Here is a 20,281-nt window from a genome sequence, read left to right on the forward strand (position 1 = left end):
TAGTTATTTCAAAAATACCGGTAAAATACCGTTTCATTTAATACCGGTACTATTAACGGTATTTCCTAATCTTTGAAATATTTTAATACATTCAAAATGATTTAAAAAACGATTCCAGACTCGCTAAAATCGAATTCTCCGTAGGCTAATTAACGAAATGGATGCTTAGTACGATACTTGCAAGGTAAGTCAATAGGTATATTTAAAACAAATACATTCATATTAATCATGTTTTAATTTTGTTAATAAAAACTGATAATAAATGTAAATTAAAAAGGCAAAATATCGCAAAAATGTGATGCGCATCTCTATCTATTTTCTAATGTTTCATCGTTTATTGCGACCAAACAAAATTGGTCCTGGCAACCAGGGAGGTCGTGTATACTTGTGATTGTGTATCTAGTCAAATTAATTTGTTTGAGATTCAATTTATTTGTTTTGTTGATCATTTATTAAAAGGTTGAAATATAAAAATAAGTTCATAAGCTCTTTTCGATTATAACATTGAAAGGTTGGTGATTGGTGAAAGCACATTAAAATGAACCCTCATTCTCATTCATCAAGGTATAGTACCGTACCGTTAAAAATACCGTACTGTTTCAAAAATACCGGTATGGTATCTTACCGTTTCATCCTTAACGGTAACCAACCCTAGTTGGGAACAAGCTGAGATGCCTCGCAGCCTAAGAAAAGGGCAGAAACTGATGACTACCTCAGATGTGTATGCTTCTCGTCTTGTTACCAAGGTTTATTGTTTCTATCTTTGGTGTACATATCTAAAACAGAAAACAAAGAAATCAAGGACAGCAAATCTATCAACTTAAAAAGATAAAAACGTTATTTACTCGTATACCTAAAACAGCACCAATGTATACAATGACTATAAGAAAACATACCTTTAGTTTTAACATTATTTATACATGCATATCTAAAAAAAAAACAATGTTTCCAAAGACTATAGGAAATCTTTTAACTTTGAATTTTTAAATGGCATTATTGTTATCTTACTCTTATTTAAAATATATCTTCTTAATATTGCACGTTCTTCGCTTTACCGATTCGTTGGATCCAGTTTTCTGAGTGACATAACTGCCTGGTACTGAAAGGGCCGAGCTGGTGCTACTGATAATGGAGGAGGTAGGTTGTTTAACTTGGGTCACCACGCCTTCTTAAAACTGGGACAGGCCTTGGTGTTCTACAGTTATATCTGGTCCATCTGTGATGGAGACAATGATGTTGATCAGACGTCACTAGATGAATAACTTTAAATCAAAGATAAGGACAGAAAGAGAGGGAGAAGCTGGGCTGCTGTTTTGAGGCAACATTTATTTTTATTACGTATTATTTATTCGTCTTTAAATGAGATAATAATGACTGTATGTTTTTACAAATCGTATCAGGGACTAGTCATGTTTCTGTGTAATACTGTGGAGTATTTAAGAGAATACTTCATATTCAATTGTTATAACATTTAGATTTAATGAGTCCGTTTTACTAGACTAATAGTTATACAATGACAAACATCGGGAAGGCTGATTGTTTAAAAACTGTTACCAGTATGTTACGCATGGGATTCTTAAGTAATCTGTCAGGGATGTTCCTCAGTACCCAACGCAGGTAGGTTGAGGCTTCCCGTGGAATATGACAGTGCACTGTGCCTTCACATCTCTGAACTTCCAAAATATGACGTCATAATGGAAAATGACGTCAGGTCACTGCAAACCTGACGAGAAGAGTGTCATGAACTTTACACTTTATTTCAAACTGCATGTAAAATGCTAGATAACTTTTGCAAAATTCACGGGTTGTTAAAGGTTTCTTAAGTCTTATATGTCCGAATATTTTAAAAATACACCGCTTACCTAGCCTTGATTGAAATTCATCATGTTCAAAATCCTTATGATAAATATCCTTTGGAATTGTACTCTGTTTTATACCCGTGGTTGGAGGTAGAATTTATTTTGTATGTATAAAAGAGTCTGGCGCAGGTGATTAATGAGGATTAATCTGAGAAATTTTGTTCAAATCTGTAAGAAGAGGTTGTTCTATAACTGAATCTTGCTTGGGAAAAATGTGTGTTGGCTTTGTTTTAATACAGATTACGATATTGTGTGGAAAATACCCTCAAATTTGTAGGTCAGTTGAATTTCTCAGGAAATATTTTGTACCCAAGTAATATTATGACTTTTCCCAAGCACATTTCGGATACACAAGGATACAATGAGTTTATTTATATAACAAAATGTTAATAATTATTGTGTTAATCAGCTGCGCCGAAGCGATTTATATGAAACACTTCAAACAATTATAAATGACCGTCACGTGATCGACAAAGTCATGTGATATCATAACAAATATGCTAATATATAGCCGAGGAAACCCTTTATATAAATTGGAAGTACTAAAGTTCAGTACTTATAAATGAAAACCAAAACCGACCTCGCAATGTTATTTTATGTTTTGAGCGCATTTTAAAGCTAAGGGAAGCCTTAACATAGCTGCGAAGGCAAAGATAACAAGATTAGTCCTTATAGCCGTTCTGCTTATAATGGAGAAGGCTGGTGGCTTAACTTGATTCATCACGTCTTCTGCAGACTGAACCTGTTCTTGGTATTGTTCAGTTATATCCGATCTATCTGTGATGGAGACAATGTTTTTAATCAAACGATAACGACAGGAAGAGAGTAGAAAGCTGTGCTTCTGTTTTGTTACGACAATTACTTTTATTACAATGCATTTGAAGTTTTATATTTTTAGTTTTTAAACTATTTTTTAGTTTAAAAATAAAAATGATTGTTTATTTACAACTCGTATCAGGACTAGTCATGTTCTTTGTAATAATGTGTTTAAAGGAGTATTTATCAGTGTACGCAGTACATTAAGGTGAGCAATGGAAATATCAACAAATCTTTGTGATTAAAATGTATTCATAATCAGGATGCCGATTATGTTTAGTACTTTATTTATATTTGACAAGTCCGCCCGCGTGGCGCAGTGGTTAGAGCGTCTGCTCTAGAGTCGAGATGTAAGGAGTAGATCCTTTCGTCGCAGGTTCGAATCCCACTGTGGGACGTGGAGACCGGTCCTTCGGATGAGACCGTACAAACCGAGGTCCCGTGTCGCAGTAGGTGTTGGCACGAAAAAGATCCCTCACTGCTCAATGGCCGTAAGTGCCGAGTATAGGACAAAAATTTGCAGCTCTCCACCGGCAAATGGTAGCGTCTCCATATGAGTGAAAAATACTCGAGAGGGACGTTAAACAACATACAATCAATCAATCAATCAATATATTTGACCAATGTAATTATGGTTAATAAGTAAATATTGAGGACGATTATATTTTACATTCAGACTTGTCACGTGATGCGGCAGTCACGTGATTTAAGCACATTTACTTGTAGTATTGAGGTCACCTATAGATTTCACTAGTGCAAGGGCTTAACCAAGTTAAAATTCTAAGTTTAGTTTATAAATATTTTCAACACGCATTGTAGTTTCTGAAAAGTGCTGCGATCCTATACAGATTTTCTTTTCCATTGTTAAAATTGTATTTATATAAACGCATGCTGAATTTTTTGCTGGTGAACGGCATTAAATATAGATATAATTAAATTATTTTCATGATTTCACCAGGATCTCAGCACTTTTGAGATACCTTAATTCTTCTAGAGATTATTTGTAAAAGCATATCATGATCCATTGAGTGTATGTCCTTGCACTAGATCAATTTATTAAGACCCTTACATTACCCTCCGATGTACATGCATACAAATATACGGCAGTATCAAGTAAATAGGATATGTACGGCAAATATATGATTAAATCATAAAGAAGACATAGAATCTAAGTTAATGGCCACTGAAATGTCTAAATAATATTTTATGTAATTGTACAGCACATTTTTCGTTGAGAAAATAATACTTGATCCGCCTCTCACCAAACAAACTGCATCACGTTTTACGAAATGACGTCACATCGACAAGTGCATTGCGATCAGTGACTTGTTTATACCTTGTTATGTGGGATTTAATTAACGACAAATCAGCATGTTGTAGTAAGTTTTGATGTAGTTTGATGGTCTCCTACAGTTTAAATAGCAAATCATTTCATGTTGTGGTATTTTTAAGAATTGTTGGTTTTGTATGATGTCAATGATGTCATAGTTATTTTTCCCGTACAAATTAGGCTCCGCCCCCTTTTTATAGCCTTAACTGTGCTGCGTACTTCATATTCAGTTGTTATCACATTTTGATTTAATGAGCCTGTTTTACTAGACTAATGATGATACAATGCTAAACATCGGGATGGATAACGTTAAATCAAAAATAAGGACAGGAAGAGAGGAAGAAGTTGTGCTGCTGTTTTGAGAAAACATTTTTTTATTACGTATTATTTATTCTTTTTTAATTGAGAAATAACAATAGTGATTATATGTTTTTACAACTCGTATCAGGGACTAGTCATGTTCCCGGGAAATACTGTGGAGTATTTACGAGTGTACTTTACATTCAATTGTTATTACTGATTTAATGACCTCCCTTATTCTAGACTATTAACAATAAACAAACAATAACAAACATTGGGGAGGCTGATTGTTTTAAAACTGTTACCATCAGTTAAACATGGGTTCTTCAAGTGATCTGGGATGTTCCTCAGTACCCAAGACAGAGATAACAAGATTAGTCAACATAATCGTGCTGCTGATAATGGAGAAGGATGGTGGTTTAACTTGGGTCACCACGCCTTCTACAGACTGGGCCTGGCCTTGGTATTCTACAGTTATATCTGGTCCATCTGTGATGGAGACAATGGTGTTGATCAGACGTCACTAGGTGAACAACATTAATAAATCGGAGATAAACGACAGAAGAAAAGAGGAAGCTGTCTTGTTTGGGGAGGAAATAGGTTGTTTAACAACTGTCACCAGTGTGTTACATACGGGGGATTTCTTGAGCTGGCCTACTTGGGATGTACTTCAGTATGTCAGACAGATAACGACAGCGGGGGATGTACTTCGTAAGCCGAGCTATTTCAAATGTACTTTAGTACCTCAGATAGAGATAACGACAGATGGAGTGGAGGAAGCTGTGCTGCTAATCATAAAGGTGGCTGGTGGTTTAACTCTAGTTACGACGCCTTCCTCAATGGTCCACGGTACCCGGAAAACTGGCCAAGTCCTTGGCGTCCAACAATTAGAAACGGGACGTTTGTGAATGAGACGTCAGAGACAACAAGTGGATTCGAGAAAATCTACTGTTTCATAAAGGAAGATGTTTTAACGACTGTTCCTGCACACTCATCAACGGTCTTCAGAATGCTGCATCAATCCTTGGTCGTCAACAGTTAAGATTTGGGACAGATATCACAGGATATGATCAATCCAGTATATCAATTCTTAATCCTTTTTTGGGATAATTTCAGTCACATTTTAAACAGTTATGGTTCCGAGGTTAACGTATTTATGTGGTAAAGGATAATGTTTTTTTTTCTTTCATATTTCTGAAATATTGTTTTCTTACTTCACAGTTGAGCACTCAATGAAACCAATGACATGCAATTCCGTAGACGCTGACGACACTATTTAAAGAGACTAGATGAAATCCCGCGCAAGCGCGGGGAATTGAATTTATACCACTACCGACAGAAAATATATTGTAGTTTCTACTGACAGCCTACAGGCATATAGCAGGAAGAAATACTTTGTTCAAAATCCCGCATGAAGTAGATGTAATAGTCTCCACCCCACCCCCCATTTTTGTAAAAGCTTGAAAAATAACAATTTCATTAATTGACATTTATTTTGAAACATGTAATACTATGTTATGCATAGGCGTCGGAACCGGGGGGGGGGCTAGGGGGGCTTAGCCCCCCCCCCCCCACTTTTTTTGCAAAGATAGACATAATATAGGCATTGAAAATTGGGGCTTACCTTTTTTTCGTTGGTTTAGCCCCCCCCCCCGACTTTCAATTAGCCACCCCACTTTCAATTTGCTTCCGACGCCTATGTTATGGATATTGCACTTCAGAGGCTCTTATTTCATTTCCGTCGCGAATAAGCGAATATGCACATTTTACTGATAAATTGATTTGGGGGGGGGGGGGTTATAAATATGTACTTTACATATCAATAAGGTACATACATATTTATAAACCAAGACCCAAGTACCAATGTAAAAAAAAAAAGAAAGCTTTTAACGCTCTATGAATAGGCCGAGTAATTTTACAGCGTTAATTGTATTTGAACAATACCTTATTCATTAATTTTCTCTTTTCATGTAAGCAAGTTTATTACGAAGTACAAATTGTACTTCGGATTCGTTGCCACGATGCTCTCGGTTACTGATAAATTTATTAGGAAAACCTACTACATATATGTAATAGTCTTTCGATATATAAATATATTCACAACTTATAGTGTTATCAATTATTTACCATTATTTCAATGACCATTCGCACAAAAGCTTTTTTTATGTTCATGCAGCTGTAATCGCCTCGTTTTTTTTTCTTTGTAACATCGGGCTCGATGCTATATGATGTTCTAGAAGCTTCCGTCAATATTAAGATCGGTGAATGACGAAAATAATTTGTACATTTCGCTTTTTAATCGGTTATTACAACATATTTCTTTTATATCATTTAAATCAAGTTTTGATTGAATAATTCAGTGATAAAGTTTTATGAAATAAATAAAGGATTGCTTGTTGCCAGTTTCATTAAAAATTGCCAGTAACTTAGATCCGCCAACCGGAAACGCCACCGTACTCAAGTTTTTCCTATTTCATGGCTGTTTATAGAAAATGAAAGTAGACTTTTAATTTAATGTACGATACTTACTATGGGAGTGAAATCTAAATATAGTTTACGGACATCATCTTGTATACTGTGTATTGTTAGCAGAGTAATTTAGAACTCTGGTGCACCCGTTTCGGAGTTTATTTGCAAAATTTATTAATTTATAAGTATAGATATTCTCCATCTGTATGAGCATCCATATGTATTTTTGTACAATAAGGCAATCACTCTGTAAACATTATATCTAAAATTAGCTAACAGAACGCTTAAAGATCACGCTAAGAAACAAAGGTAACATTTCTGTTCTAATAACGCACATGGTCACCACGTGTTCGCTAGAGCGAGCGCAGATGAAAATTAATCTTCGTTTAACTTTATGAGCTACGGAATTTTTACTTCTACATTTGTAGAGCCAGAATTAGGCATCGCTAGACGGCAATGTAATCAACTTGTCACTCAGAGCCAATTAGAGTTATGTGATGGTACGCTATAGAAGTGCATTTCTGATTTAATTATTTTTTATCTCTGTAATCACAGACCTGCCTACCCTTCCGCTTTTGGCGTAATTCTTCCGCTTTTTACCACGAAATTACGCTGTTACGCCATGAAATTTAATTTTACGCTTTTAAATATTTTTCCTAGATTACTTAATTAATGGCTAATTTGGGAGTTGAAGTAAAGGCTTTCCTAAATAAAAAAAAGAAAGAAGGTAATTAAAAGTAATTAATAGAGGTTTTGGTTCTTCACGATATGATTATTTATAATACAAACAACATACGTAATATACATTGTAGTTATGCCTTTTAAACGAATGCATGCCAAAAATAAGAAGAAAAAAAACCTTTTGAATGATATGTGCAATAAGTGAAGTCAGTTTAATTATTCTTACATTGCTTAGAACAACATAGAGACAAGTAAATGTAAGGAAAACATAAACGAAATAGCGCAAATATGCAGAATTTGTATTAACATACAAAGAAACTTTGAATTATGTGATTTTCTATAAATTTTCCAAAAGTTCATTAGGTATGTAAGTTAAATAAGTTTGATATGACTGCATTTAGGATACCAGCTTTACAACACATGGACTCTTTTTGTCAATAAATGATTTGAAAACGGGACTTTCATGCTTGCTTTGTTCAATGATATACAATTACAGGTTGATTTAGATAATACGGTATCATTGCAAAACATCAAACTAGGGAAACATAAAGGATTACGCCTTTACCTCTGAAATTCCGCCAAAATGAGTATTGAAATTACACCCTCGCTATGAAAAGGGTAGGCAGGTCTGTAATCATTATATCCATTTAGTTGTAGTTGACATGATCATTAAGAAAAAGATTATCTCTTGTTACACAAAGATCATTTCTTAAATACGATTGACGAATATTTACAAATCATTTTTTATATTTGTGATAGCAATAAGTTTGCACACATTTATTTATAGTACACTTTTGTTATAATTTGTAGGATGTTACAACGTCGAATAAAATGAACTAGGGAAATATGTTGGTTTTGAAATCCCCCCAATCTTTACTCTGATGTTTTGGAGGTCTGTGTTTGCTCTGCTCCTATTTTGTATTTTTAATGGACTTTTGAGCTTGAATACTGTTCGTTATCTCCATATATTCATCGGCACTCAGGGCCATTAAGCAGTGAGGGATCTTTATCGTGCCAACGCCTGCCGTGACATGGGGCCTCGGTTTATAAGGTCTGGTCCGAAGGACCCCAACATAATACGAGCTAATATTTATAAAATCGCAATATAGAGAATACTTATCCTCCTGGACAAAAACCATTGTGTTACTCATTGACTAACATCGAAAAACATACAATTCCGGATTCGCAGAGCTTTATTTCTGGAACGGAAACAAGGCATGTCCACTGCTACTCCCGCCAACAGATAATTCTTAATTCTGGTAATTATCAGACACACACATTTAATTTATTATCCGAGAATGCGTGAAACACCATGACCAGATGTCTGTATACATGTAGCTACAATTTTAACTTTATTTGGTTTGTACCTTGACGAGTGGCAGACCCTGTAAGATTTGCAAAATGTGCCAGAAACACCGATTCAGGTGTCAGGTCTTCTTCCGTAGGCACACGTGGAGCCGGGTTGAAATTACTTTTTTCACATTGATGTTGGTATCTCGTACCCCTTGACATCCTCCCGTGTATGGATTTGGTTTCCATTCTCGATCCATCTGCCATGTCGGTTGAGGAACATGTCACCATTATTGGTATTCCAAGCACATTATATATTTACTTCTTCAACAAACTGAACTTTCTATATCCAAAATAGTCAAGTGTCATTTATTACATGAACACCTTTTATTAAGGAATCTGTTATAGACCCCTTTGTATATTTGCTAGCAGCAAACTAAGACTATCATACATGACAGAGCGATGTACCTAATGTACCAGCGCTACATGCGATAATGTAATGTTTTGCAATTTTACTCGGAGCCGGTCAACTCATAAATTTAACCAACGTCCACCATCCATATACACATGTCATGTTAGTCACACAAAGACCTGACAGAGCCAAGTCCTCAGCCTGTCATTCGTTTTTAACATACCATAACTCATATTTAACTTTTCAATCGTCAACTTCCCTTACTTATGCAGCAATATACCTTCATCACCTGCATACGGGGTTTATATCTCTCGATTCGATACGCAAGAGCATGCTCTACGTATATACAATTTTTAAAACTAGTTGATGAAACAAAATTATCAGCAGTCTCGTTTAAAGTCATCATTTCGTAAGTTCTTTGGTCGATACAATGACATTGTCAGCAAATACAATTTATCATTGAGTCGAATGCTGACTTGCGTTTTTCATACTCATTGTTAGGCCATTATTAACACACTAAATTGTCGACGGATATTTCCGTTATTTCTCGATCATGACAAGGAGCACACGGCGGGTGTGACCGGTCGGCAGGGGATGCTCACTCCACCCTGGCACCTGATCCCACTTCTGATGTTTTGGAGGTCCATCTTTGCTTTGCTATTTTGTATTGTTTAATGGTCTTTTGAGCTTGAATACTGTTCATAATCTCCATATATTTCATCAATCCCCCGTTTTCCTTGATGTCAGCGGAAATCGACATTTATAATTTCACACTAATGCTTGCCAAATTGAACTAATAAATCACACTCAAAATCAAAGAACCTTATTCACGCCACCAAAACGGTGAAATACGGCTTATTAACCCTAAGAAATCTACAAACACACCAACAAAAAGCACCAAGAATATGACTTTACAACAAATTCCTCAGGTCATTGTAAATCCACTAAAAGCAGCTTCATCCCTCCACTGCTACCTTCTAATTTGGAAAATAATGAGTCGGCAGGGGATGCACACTCCTCCATGGCACCTGATCCTACCTCTGATGTATTGGAGGTCCGTGTTTGCTCTGCTCCTATTTTGTTTTGTTTAATGGTTCGTTATCTCTATATATTTCATGGACACGGACAACATGGATTCAACAAGCAGCTAACCCACACCGAGTCAAAAACCAGGACACATCGCCAGAGTATGATAGTGATCTTTATCATGACCCGAATGAGACAACGCTTGTCACATCAACCAGCAAAAGTGAGGACTATAATAAAACGGCCGACGGCGCAATCAAGGCAGTGGACACTTAAATGTTCCAACGCCACAGCATCGCCACCATTTAGCATTTAAATGACCATGCAGGTGGACCTCAATAGGGAAAATCCAAATCAACTTCACAGAAGGTTGCGATGAAGTTAGCCAAGATCTTTTCAAGAATATAACCAAGGACCTCCACCAAAAGGGTCTTCTAAAACTTATACGCACCTTGCAAGACACGTGTGCAGATCATCTGGGGAGAAATGAGGAAACCACAAACTAAAAGCAAATTAGCAGTATCAGACGGTGAAACAGGCACTCACTGGTCTTAATTCTTTACAGACCTAGAGGCCCTTAAGCAAAAATGGACAGTAAAAATTAATTACAAATGCGAGCAACTGGAAGAGCCAATGAGGTCTAGTGAGCCAATATTAAATTTATTATCTGAGAATGTATTACACACCATGCCCAGATATCTATATAGCTACAGTTATAACTTAATTTGGATTGGACCTCTGACGAGTGACAGACCTTTGCAAAATGTACCCGAAATAACGATTCAGGTGTCAGGTCCTCGTGGTTCCGGGTGCCAATCACTTTATTCAAATTGTAAAAATACCTATCTTTGTATATGTTTGGTTTGCGATTTACCGGACAATATGTAAAGGAATATATTATATCACCACTTCAACTTAAAAACAATAAGCATGTATTACTTTATACATTTTGATTATAGTTCACCCTGGTGATGGATGATTGATACATTCTCCAAACATTCTTATTTTAGCAGTTTTCATATTTTGAGAAATGCATGTATTTCTTTTCTAAGATCCATTTAATAGAATCTCTAATTATGCGCCTCTCAAAGCTTCAGACCGTTGATTCAATTTTTCAAAAGTAATGTTTAGACAAATTGAAAGGCTCATTATGTTAAAGAAAGAAAAATAAATTTATTTGAAAGTATCGAAACAAATTACAGAGACTTAGTTAGTTCTTAGTATACAAGAAAGAATTTTTCTTGTTAAAGTTAACAAGTTAAACAATTTTCTTGTTTAACATTGCAGATATTGATTTTAGGGATGTTTGAGCGGGAGACTAACACCATTATTATCTATCCAGTAGCAGATTTCTCTGCAGCTACTTGAATTCCCCTCATCCAAAGCCATGCTAAATCTTGTGCTACTACATGTATATATAGTGGTTGATGGGTCGCCTACTGCGACTGATAGACACATTACAGTCTTGCATAAACTCTCCTTTTAAAGGGGGACATAAGAACGTCACAACTGGAGTGGTGGAGATTGTCTGCACCAACCAGATAGAGTGAGCATGTAAACATGCCAGCGAGCACTTTTGGCACTCGTCTGGGAAAAAGTGGGACAGTTTGAAGGGCACCTGGCTGAAATCATATGACGATCTGAAAAGAAAGGAAACTTCTATGGTGGATTTATTCAGCCTTTAAGGATCAGTTGCTCGGTTCATGGATTATAAGTGCTGACTCTACAGTGGTAGATACCGGTGCTGGGATTTTAAAACATGATAGTAAGGAGTAATAACAAAATATGTTTGTTTACGGTTACCCAACCAACTCTAGATTTAATCGCCGACCCAATTTTTCTTCTATATTGGGATTTGCCAAACAGCATGAAGTTCATTTAGGTGTTTGAACGATATCATGATGAAAATGAATAAGTTCCTGAATTTCGAGTAAAAGGCAAACAGAATGGGAACAAAGATAACTGTTTTGACATTACCCCAGGTTTGACCATCGGTGAAGTTACATCCTCGTTTAACATTAGTCTGGAACCCATACACCAAACAGTAAATAACAAATTAAGAGTTTACCTATGCAGAGATGGGGTGCAGAATTTATAACAAAATCTACTTATCAAAAGAAAAGGGTCATATGACCAAGAATCTAATAAAAAAAAAATATTAAAACTTTGATCGCACTGTGCAATATACTGGAACCACTGGGATGAGGAAGTACTCCGCGCCCCTTGTCTAGAGAGCCTTTAGACAGCATTACATCGTCCAGACTAAATGCGCCCTTATACATCAGAATTAATTAGGAGAATTTGGTGACGTAAAACAAGAATAAAGTGGCGCTTCTTCTAATCTGTGTTGGATGTAAAGAGTCCCTCATTGACGGGGTAATTTTCACTAACCCTAAAAATATTATGATGGGTGCCATATTAGCGCTTAGTAGTTCTGTTGGTGTATATAACGGAAAATTAACGTCAAAATTTATATGATACATGTAGGTGCAAGATTCATGTCTATACTGGATGTTACCGGGTAGCCGTCTTGGCTCGTGCCCGAATCGAATTTGTAAGAACTGCTTTATTGCTAACGCTATTTCACTTATGGATTATTACCAAGAAGAGTCGAAATAAAAGAAATTTACTGAATTATGAATAATTATCAGTTTTCAAACTGCCTGTGAGCTTTTCTATTACCTTTTGGCCGACGTTCACCCGTCCGTCTCGAAACTTCACATTTTCAATATCTCAAGAACGATTGAGCCAATTTTCCTCAAAATTGGCACAAGACATTCTCTAGGGTAGTCCGAAATATGTGACGTTTTTCACGATTTTGATACTTCACGTGCCAGGAAACCTAAAACCGGCGCTATACATGGGTAGACAGACATCTCGGCCCAACTACACCTCGGCCCGTGACGTCTGACACCTCGGCCCAAGATTATTGACACGTCGGTCCATATAAAAGACACTTCGGCCCAAGTGAAATTTTATGATAATTAATCCATTGTCTGAATTGTTATTATTTTCAATGTAACTATTCTTTTTGACGGTTAAATGATTTTTTAAAATAAAAGTCAAAGTGGGGGGGGGGGGGGGGGGGAGTCTATAATATTTATAGAAAATTGGTTCACTTCCTTAAGCAAATCAGATCAGCATGTTAACGAACATCTATCTCCAGTGGAAAATCCCCAATATATACACTTGAGTGAAACTATGATATATATCAGCATTCTTATGATCCTGACCTTCTATAAGAATTGCCGGAATTTTATCCTTTCATTTTGCATTACTTCTCTGACGACCTGAAACATCTAAGATGGGTTGATTATTCGTGAAAAGATACAATTGGGAGTTGATTTTATCAGCTCCTCATAGTCAGCGCGCCAGAGGCGCATCAATACATACCAATGACAAACAGCTACCAAGGGGTTGTCCTCGATTAAATGCAGGATGTTGTGAAAATGGGAGAAATGTTGAAATTAGTTTAACCTACAAATTGAGCAGGGTGTGAAGATCTAAAAATGCAACGTATAATCTCAGTAAACGGCAGGCCTAAATATTTATGTAAGAAAATAGATTTAAAGATATTGCGAATAAGAAACTAGTGCATATATTATAATTTTAAGATAGGAAACTCGCTCCTAAAATAGCTTAGATACGTCATTTTCATCAGTTTGTAGGGAAAGGCTGAAGGTGTCCTCGTGATTATAACAATGCATAAACACCATGCTTCGACAATATGAATCCCATAATAACGGGATTAATAATCAGACATACGTTTAGATGCATGTCAGTTTATCAGATTCAGATTCACAAAATCAGATTGATACAGACAACTGATGTAAACCCTATAATGTTTCTGTACATATGCGAGCAAGACTGATTATCACAGCGGGCATTATGTGCCTCCAGTTTCTCTAACATGTGTAAAGTTCTATTAATCTCCAAACTGCAGCAGACGTGACCTACTTGACAAACTTATTTAGCAGCCTTTTACTTTTGTGCCTGGAATGATAATTATTGATAGTATACACAGGATTAATTTTTATTAGATGTGTAATTGAGATGGCTTGTTTAATATTTTTATTTTTGCAGGAATATTAATGCTGTGCATACATAATTGTCTCAACAATTAGTTCACTGTTGATAGAATGGAATTCGGAGTGGATCCAGAATTTCGCTAATTTTGGGCACATTGAGTATTTTTGGAGTGGAGTGGGGTGTTGAAATAGCCCATTTCCTTCTAAAACAAAACCGTGTGATTCGTATATGTTGCTTTGTGGTTTAATATACCTGTAATGAAATATTTCATCTCGCTGCAATCTTAGTTAGATTCCAGCGAAAAGTAAAAATAAAAAATAACAAGAGGCCCATGGGCCTTGAATCGCTCTTCTGATAAACTGTACAACCTATCACTTCTATTTGAAGTATCCTGTATATTTACATAAACTCTTGAAATTCCAATTCACACTCTGAGAACCCAAGATGATTCTAAGCCAATTAGTACCTGAGAGTTGGTCATGATGACCTACTTATCACTTGTCATTCTCTGAGGACCCATCAACTAAGTTTGATGATTCTAAGCCAATTAATACCTAAGATATTTTTTAAAATTATAATCATAAAATTTTATAAGTAGGTCAAAGTGACCTACTTTTCAATTGTTTTACTCCAAGGACCCAAGATGCATCAACTGACAAAGTTTGATGATTCTAAGCCAATTAATACCTGTAACATTTAATCAAAGCCATAATTTTTTCAAAAGTAGGTCACCATGACCTACTTTTCAGTTGCTGTACTCCGAGGACCAAAGATACATTGACTGACAAAGTTTGATGATTCTAGCCAATAAGTACCCAAAATATTTAATTAAAGCCATAAATTTTCAAAAGTAGGTCACAGTGACCTACTTTTCAGTCAACCTACTCCGAGGACCAAAGATGCATCAACTGACAAATTTTGAAGATTCTAAGCCAAATAATTCCTGAAAATATTAAATACAGCCATAAAACTTCAAAAGTAGGTCACCGTGACCTACTTTTCAGTGTTGTACTCCGAGGACCCAAGACGCATCAACTGACAAAGTTTAATGATTCTAAGCCAATTAGTACCCGAAATATTTGATTAAAGCCATAAATTTTCAAAAGTAGGTCACCGTGACCTACTTTTCATTTGTTGTACTCCGAGGACCCATGACGCATAAACTGACAAAGTTTTATGATTCAAAGCCAACTAGTACCCAAAATATTTTATTAAAGCCATAAATTTTCAAAAGTAGGTCACAGTGACCTACTTTTCAGTCAACCTACTCCGAGGACCAAAGATGCATCAACTGACAAAGTTTGATGATTCTAAGCCAATTAGTACCCGAAATATTTAATTAACGCCATAAATTCTCAAAAGTAAGTCACTGTGACCTACTTTTTAGTCGACCTACTCCGAAGACCCAAGATGCATCTACTGACAAAGTTTGATGATTCTAAGCCAATTAGTACCCGAAATATTTAATTATAGTCATATAAATTGAAAAGTAGGTCACGGTGACCTACTTTTCAGTCAACCTACTCCGAGGACCAAAGATGCATCAACTGACAAAGTTTGATGATTCTAAGCCAATTAGTACAGGAAATATTTAATTAACGCCATAAATTTTCAAAAGTAGGTCACTGTGACCTACTTTTTAGTCGACCTACTCCGAAGACCCAAGATGCATCTACTGACAAAGTTTGATGATTCTAAGCCAATTAGTACCTGAAATATTTAATTATAGTCATATAAATTGAAAAGTAGGTCACGGTGACCTACTTTTCAGTTGACCTTTTTTGAGGACCCAAGATGCATCAACTTACAAAGTTTTATGATCATAGGACTTAAAATGTCCAAATTATGCCTCTAAAACGCTTTGAAATCGAATGCCTGCAAAGTTCAAAAAGTAGGTCACTGTGACCTACTTTTTAATAAATGTTTTATGGCCCCAAGATGCATCATCTTACAAGATTTAATGATTCTAAGCCTCGCAGTATTCGAATTAATGACCTCAATTGTTTTTAAAAAGATTAGCCATAAAATTCAAAAAGTAGGTCAAGGTGACCTACTTTTTAGTTGACGTACTTTGAGGACCCAAGATGCATCAACTTACAAAGTTTTATGATCATAGGACTTAAAATGTCCAAATTATGCCTCTAAAACGCTTTGAAATCGAATGCCTGCAAAGTTCAAAAAGTAGGTCACTGTGACCTACTTTTTAATAAATGTTTTATGGCCCCAAGATGCATCATCTTACAAGATTTAATGATTCTAAGCCTCGCAGTATTCGAATTAATGACCTCAATTGTTTTTAAAAAGATTAGCCATAAAATTCAAAAAGTAGGTCAAGGTGACCTACTTTTTAGTTGACGTACTTTGAGGACCCAAGATGCATCAACTGACAAAGTTTGATGATCATAGGCCTTAAATTGTTCAAAATATGCCTCTGAATCATTTTGAAAAAGAATGGCCGCAAAATTTAAAAAGTAGGTCACCGTGACCTACTTTTGAGTCAACATGATATGAGGTCCTTAGATGCACCAACTGACAAGATTTGATGATCCTAGTCCTTATAGTAAGCAAAATATCAACATTTTAATAAAATGTAATTTTTGGTCAACTTTGAAGTGACCTTGAGACCACGCCCTTTGCCCCAGGGTAAATCCCCGTGCAAATATTAATCTACAACATATCCTCATCCTTTTGTGTAAGTTTGGTGATAATCTGCCCAGTGGTTCTTGAGAAGAAGATTTTTTAGCAACCAGTACTTTTGTTTCTATTTTCCTAATTATCTCCCCTTGTTAAAGGGTCACAACCCCAGTTTTAGTATAAAAGGAAGCCCTTGGGCCAAGGATACCCTGTGACAAATTTGACAATTATTGGCCAAGGGGTTCTTGAGTTATGGCCCATAATCTAAAAAGTTTACGCACACCGCACAAATGGCCATAGCATTAGCTCTTTGAGCCTTTGGCTCAGAAGAGCTAAAAATGATACATTTAAAAATGAATTATGCCACGCAATAAGGTTTAATTTATAAACAAACGAAATTTATTTATATGTAAATACACTGTTATGTCATATAGTGTATCTAAAATAAATATAGACCTAAGTGTATCATTTCTCATGCTCTTATCGTTTGCTCAAAGTATATTAACTTTATCAAAAATATAAATAAATTAATTTAAAAAAAGGAAAAAATTCATAGTTTCAATAAATTTAGACATTAAAACCACTGTTCACTTTTTTGATCATTCAATTAACCCTATTTTAATTATTGTATGCAAATGAAATTTGGGTTTATTTTAATCCATTTACTACAAAAACAAAAAACAAAAAAAAGCATCCCTGGCGGTGCAATAAACAGGATGTTATCCAAATTATTCTGTGAAACACTGAAATTTTGCAAATTAATACTTGATGTACATAAATATGCAACTAGTTTTGCTGTACTATCTGAATTTGGTAGATTTCCCCTACACTTCGACATCGTAAGATAAAAACTAAGCTATTGATATAGACTTGAAAATCTGGTAAGTCTTTTCCACCCTTGAAAGACTGAAGATGTATATTGTAAATCCAAGTCACTTTGAAAAAGGTGAAGATAACAGACGGTGATTGATCTCATAAAATCTATCAAACAATACAAATCTGGAAAGGGGGCATAAATTTGAGAAGAATCCCTATTTCTGGTATACATGTTGCTCCATTAATTTTCTCTTCACCAATAAAGATGGTAGTTGTCGTGATTTAACTTTGGTCAGAGTACATCACATGTTTAAATGTTGTATACCTTATTCATGAATTAATGACAACGTGACCGTTGCAAATGAATATTCATTATTTTTGTGATTTAAAAAAAATAATAATAATAATGAATTATCAATCTTTTTAGAATGAAATATAAGTAATTATTTGATCGTATCCCTCATCGTATGACAATAATGAAGTTTAATATTTTAATATTTTTTCACGTAAAAAGAAATAACACCCCCCCCCCCTGCATTTTCCCCACTGGAAGTGTTTGTTAGGTTTTTCTGAATTCTGTCTAAAACGGGATTTTCAGTTTAAAGGAAAACAACATCTGATTACATGTATCCTAGAAACTGAAATTGCAAGTTTGACAACTTCACGCAGGATGAGAATGAAATCGGAAAATGACAAATATTTATAAATTTGCTTGATAAAGACCTTGTAAGCTCTTTCATCACATTTTTTCTACATGAATATCATTGTAATGAAGCTTCGCTTTAGATTTTCAAACTCGAAATGAACTTTCAACTTTTTGTCATTTTGTAAACGAAAGATTGCATTCCGATACAGGACACAATAAAAGATAGAATCAAATGAGGAAGAAATTATTCCGAATTGATATTTTATAATCTATGCTTTTTTTCTTTTATAATGCATTGAACAAAAATCTGCCATATTGAAAACGATATGGCGCCTATGCAAATTAGAAAACGTACTCCATTTCTCTATATGTAAATTCAAACGTACACTTAAAAATCATTTATTCTAAGATTTTATATATACATGTACAGGAGCGGAATCTGCAACTTGAATCACATTCTGACGAAAAAAAAAAGTCGCTTTGGCACTTTTAAATAAATTTTTGGTAAGGAAAATACCTTAAATTACTGAAAAACTTTGAGCAATGAAGAAGTTTTACATGTGTTTGCATATCATTCAAAAGTGATGGTCAACTCAAAACAAGCCCTCCTTTTTTGACTCCTTAAAATCGTGACATTTTTTTAGTCTTTTGATACTCGCATACCAAATTAAGAAACAATAATGTTGTACATAATTTGAAAAGCTGTAAACAAGGTTAAAAACATAAATCGTCCTTAAAATCAACTCCCATCAGTACCTTCAGTACTTTGATTTTTTATATGGACTTCATTTAAACAGTAACTTTTTTGTAAAAGCGAGAATTTAACAATTGCAGCTATATTGCAGGAAAATTGCATAAATCAGATAAACGAAGAAATTCTGCTATATGGTTGCGGTTGTTAATCTTGCATTAACAAAAAAAAAGGAAGGGCATTTTATTGTTTATACTTATGTCAGTATAAATAATCGTATAAAATAATAGTTTAAGTACGTAAAATAATTGCATTATTGATCTGAACTTTATCGTATGTTTTATCATGTTCACTGATTGAAAATCATAGTTTGATACAGATAGCTTAAAATAAAATTAAAGAAAAAAAAAATCAGGGCTCGAACTAGTTTTTAATGTAAGTGGAATTCTTCAGAAATAAATGGATGTAAATGTTCTGAATGATTGTCTCACAATTAAGCCTGCTCGTAATTATTGTCACCAATATGACACGCACTGGAGACTCCCAAAGGGTGCGCCGCGGCATCTTGTTTATCTGTTAGCATTTTTAAAATTATAATTAATTGTCTTTTTATTCCTTGATAATCGTCAATCATGCAGCTCGTGGAGGCCTTTTTATTACTAAAAATAATCTTGATTGTTTACTTTTTTCGGTCAAAATTGTATTGAAGTCGCAGATTGGAAATATATAACACTTTCTAATAAAAGTTTGCTTGGGCCGAGGTGTCTTATGTATGGGCCGAGGTGTCTTAAATTTTGGGCCGACCAGTCAAGGCCGAGGTGCCATTGGGCCGAGATGTCGTTGGGCCGAGGTGTCTGACATTCACATGTTATAATGAAAAATGGAAATTTCGCAGCCCCCAGCTAAACTTTTTTTTTCGATACTTGCACATGGAATTAAAAAAAATATATCAAATTCACAACTTATCTCAAGCACAATGCCTATATTTCCCTCTTATATCGCTGAAAAGCAAATACCACTCCATATTTCGATACAGGCCTCACGAGATTTCAATATACGCAAGGTATCTTGCCAGCTGTTTAACGGTTCGTGCCCGAATCGAATTCGTAAGCACGCCTTCAATGCTTACTTTATTCACTTGTGGAGTTGTACCAAGTAGAGTCGAAATAGAAGTACGAAAACTACAAGTATAAAAAGCTTGTCCGATGTGAGCAAATTTATTATTATACGAAAATCATTTTGACTTTTTGTTTGCTTAATTGATGTGCCAGAACATTGCGAA

This window comes from Saccostrea echinata, unplaced genomic scaffold, assembly GCF_033153115.1.
Source record: "Saccostrea echinata isolate AGI-Se365-2 ecotype Australia unplaced genomic scaffold, CSIRO_AGI_Sech_v1 ptg000061l, whole genome shotgun sequence".
NCBI lineage: Eukaryota > Metazoa > Mollusca > Bivalvia > Ostreida > Ostreidae > Saccostrea > Saccostrea echinata.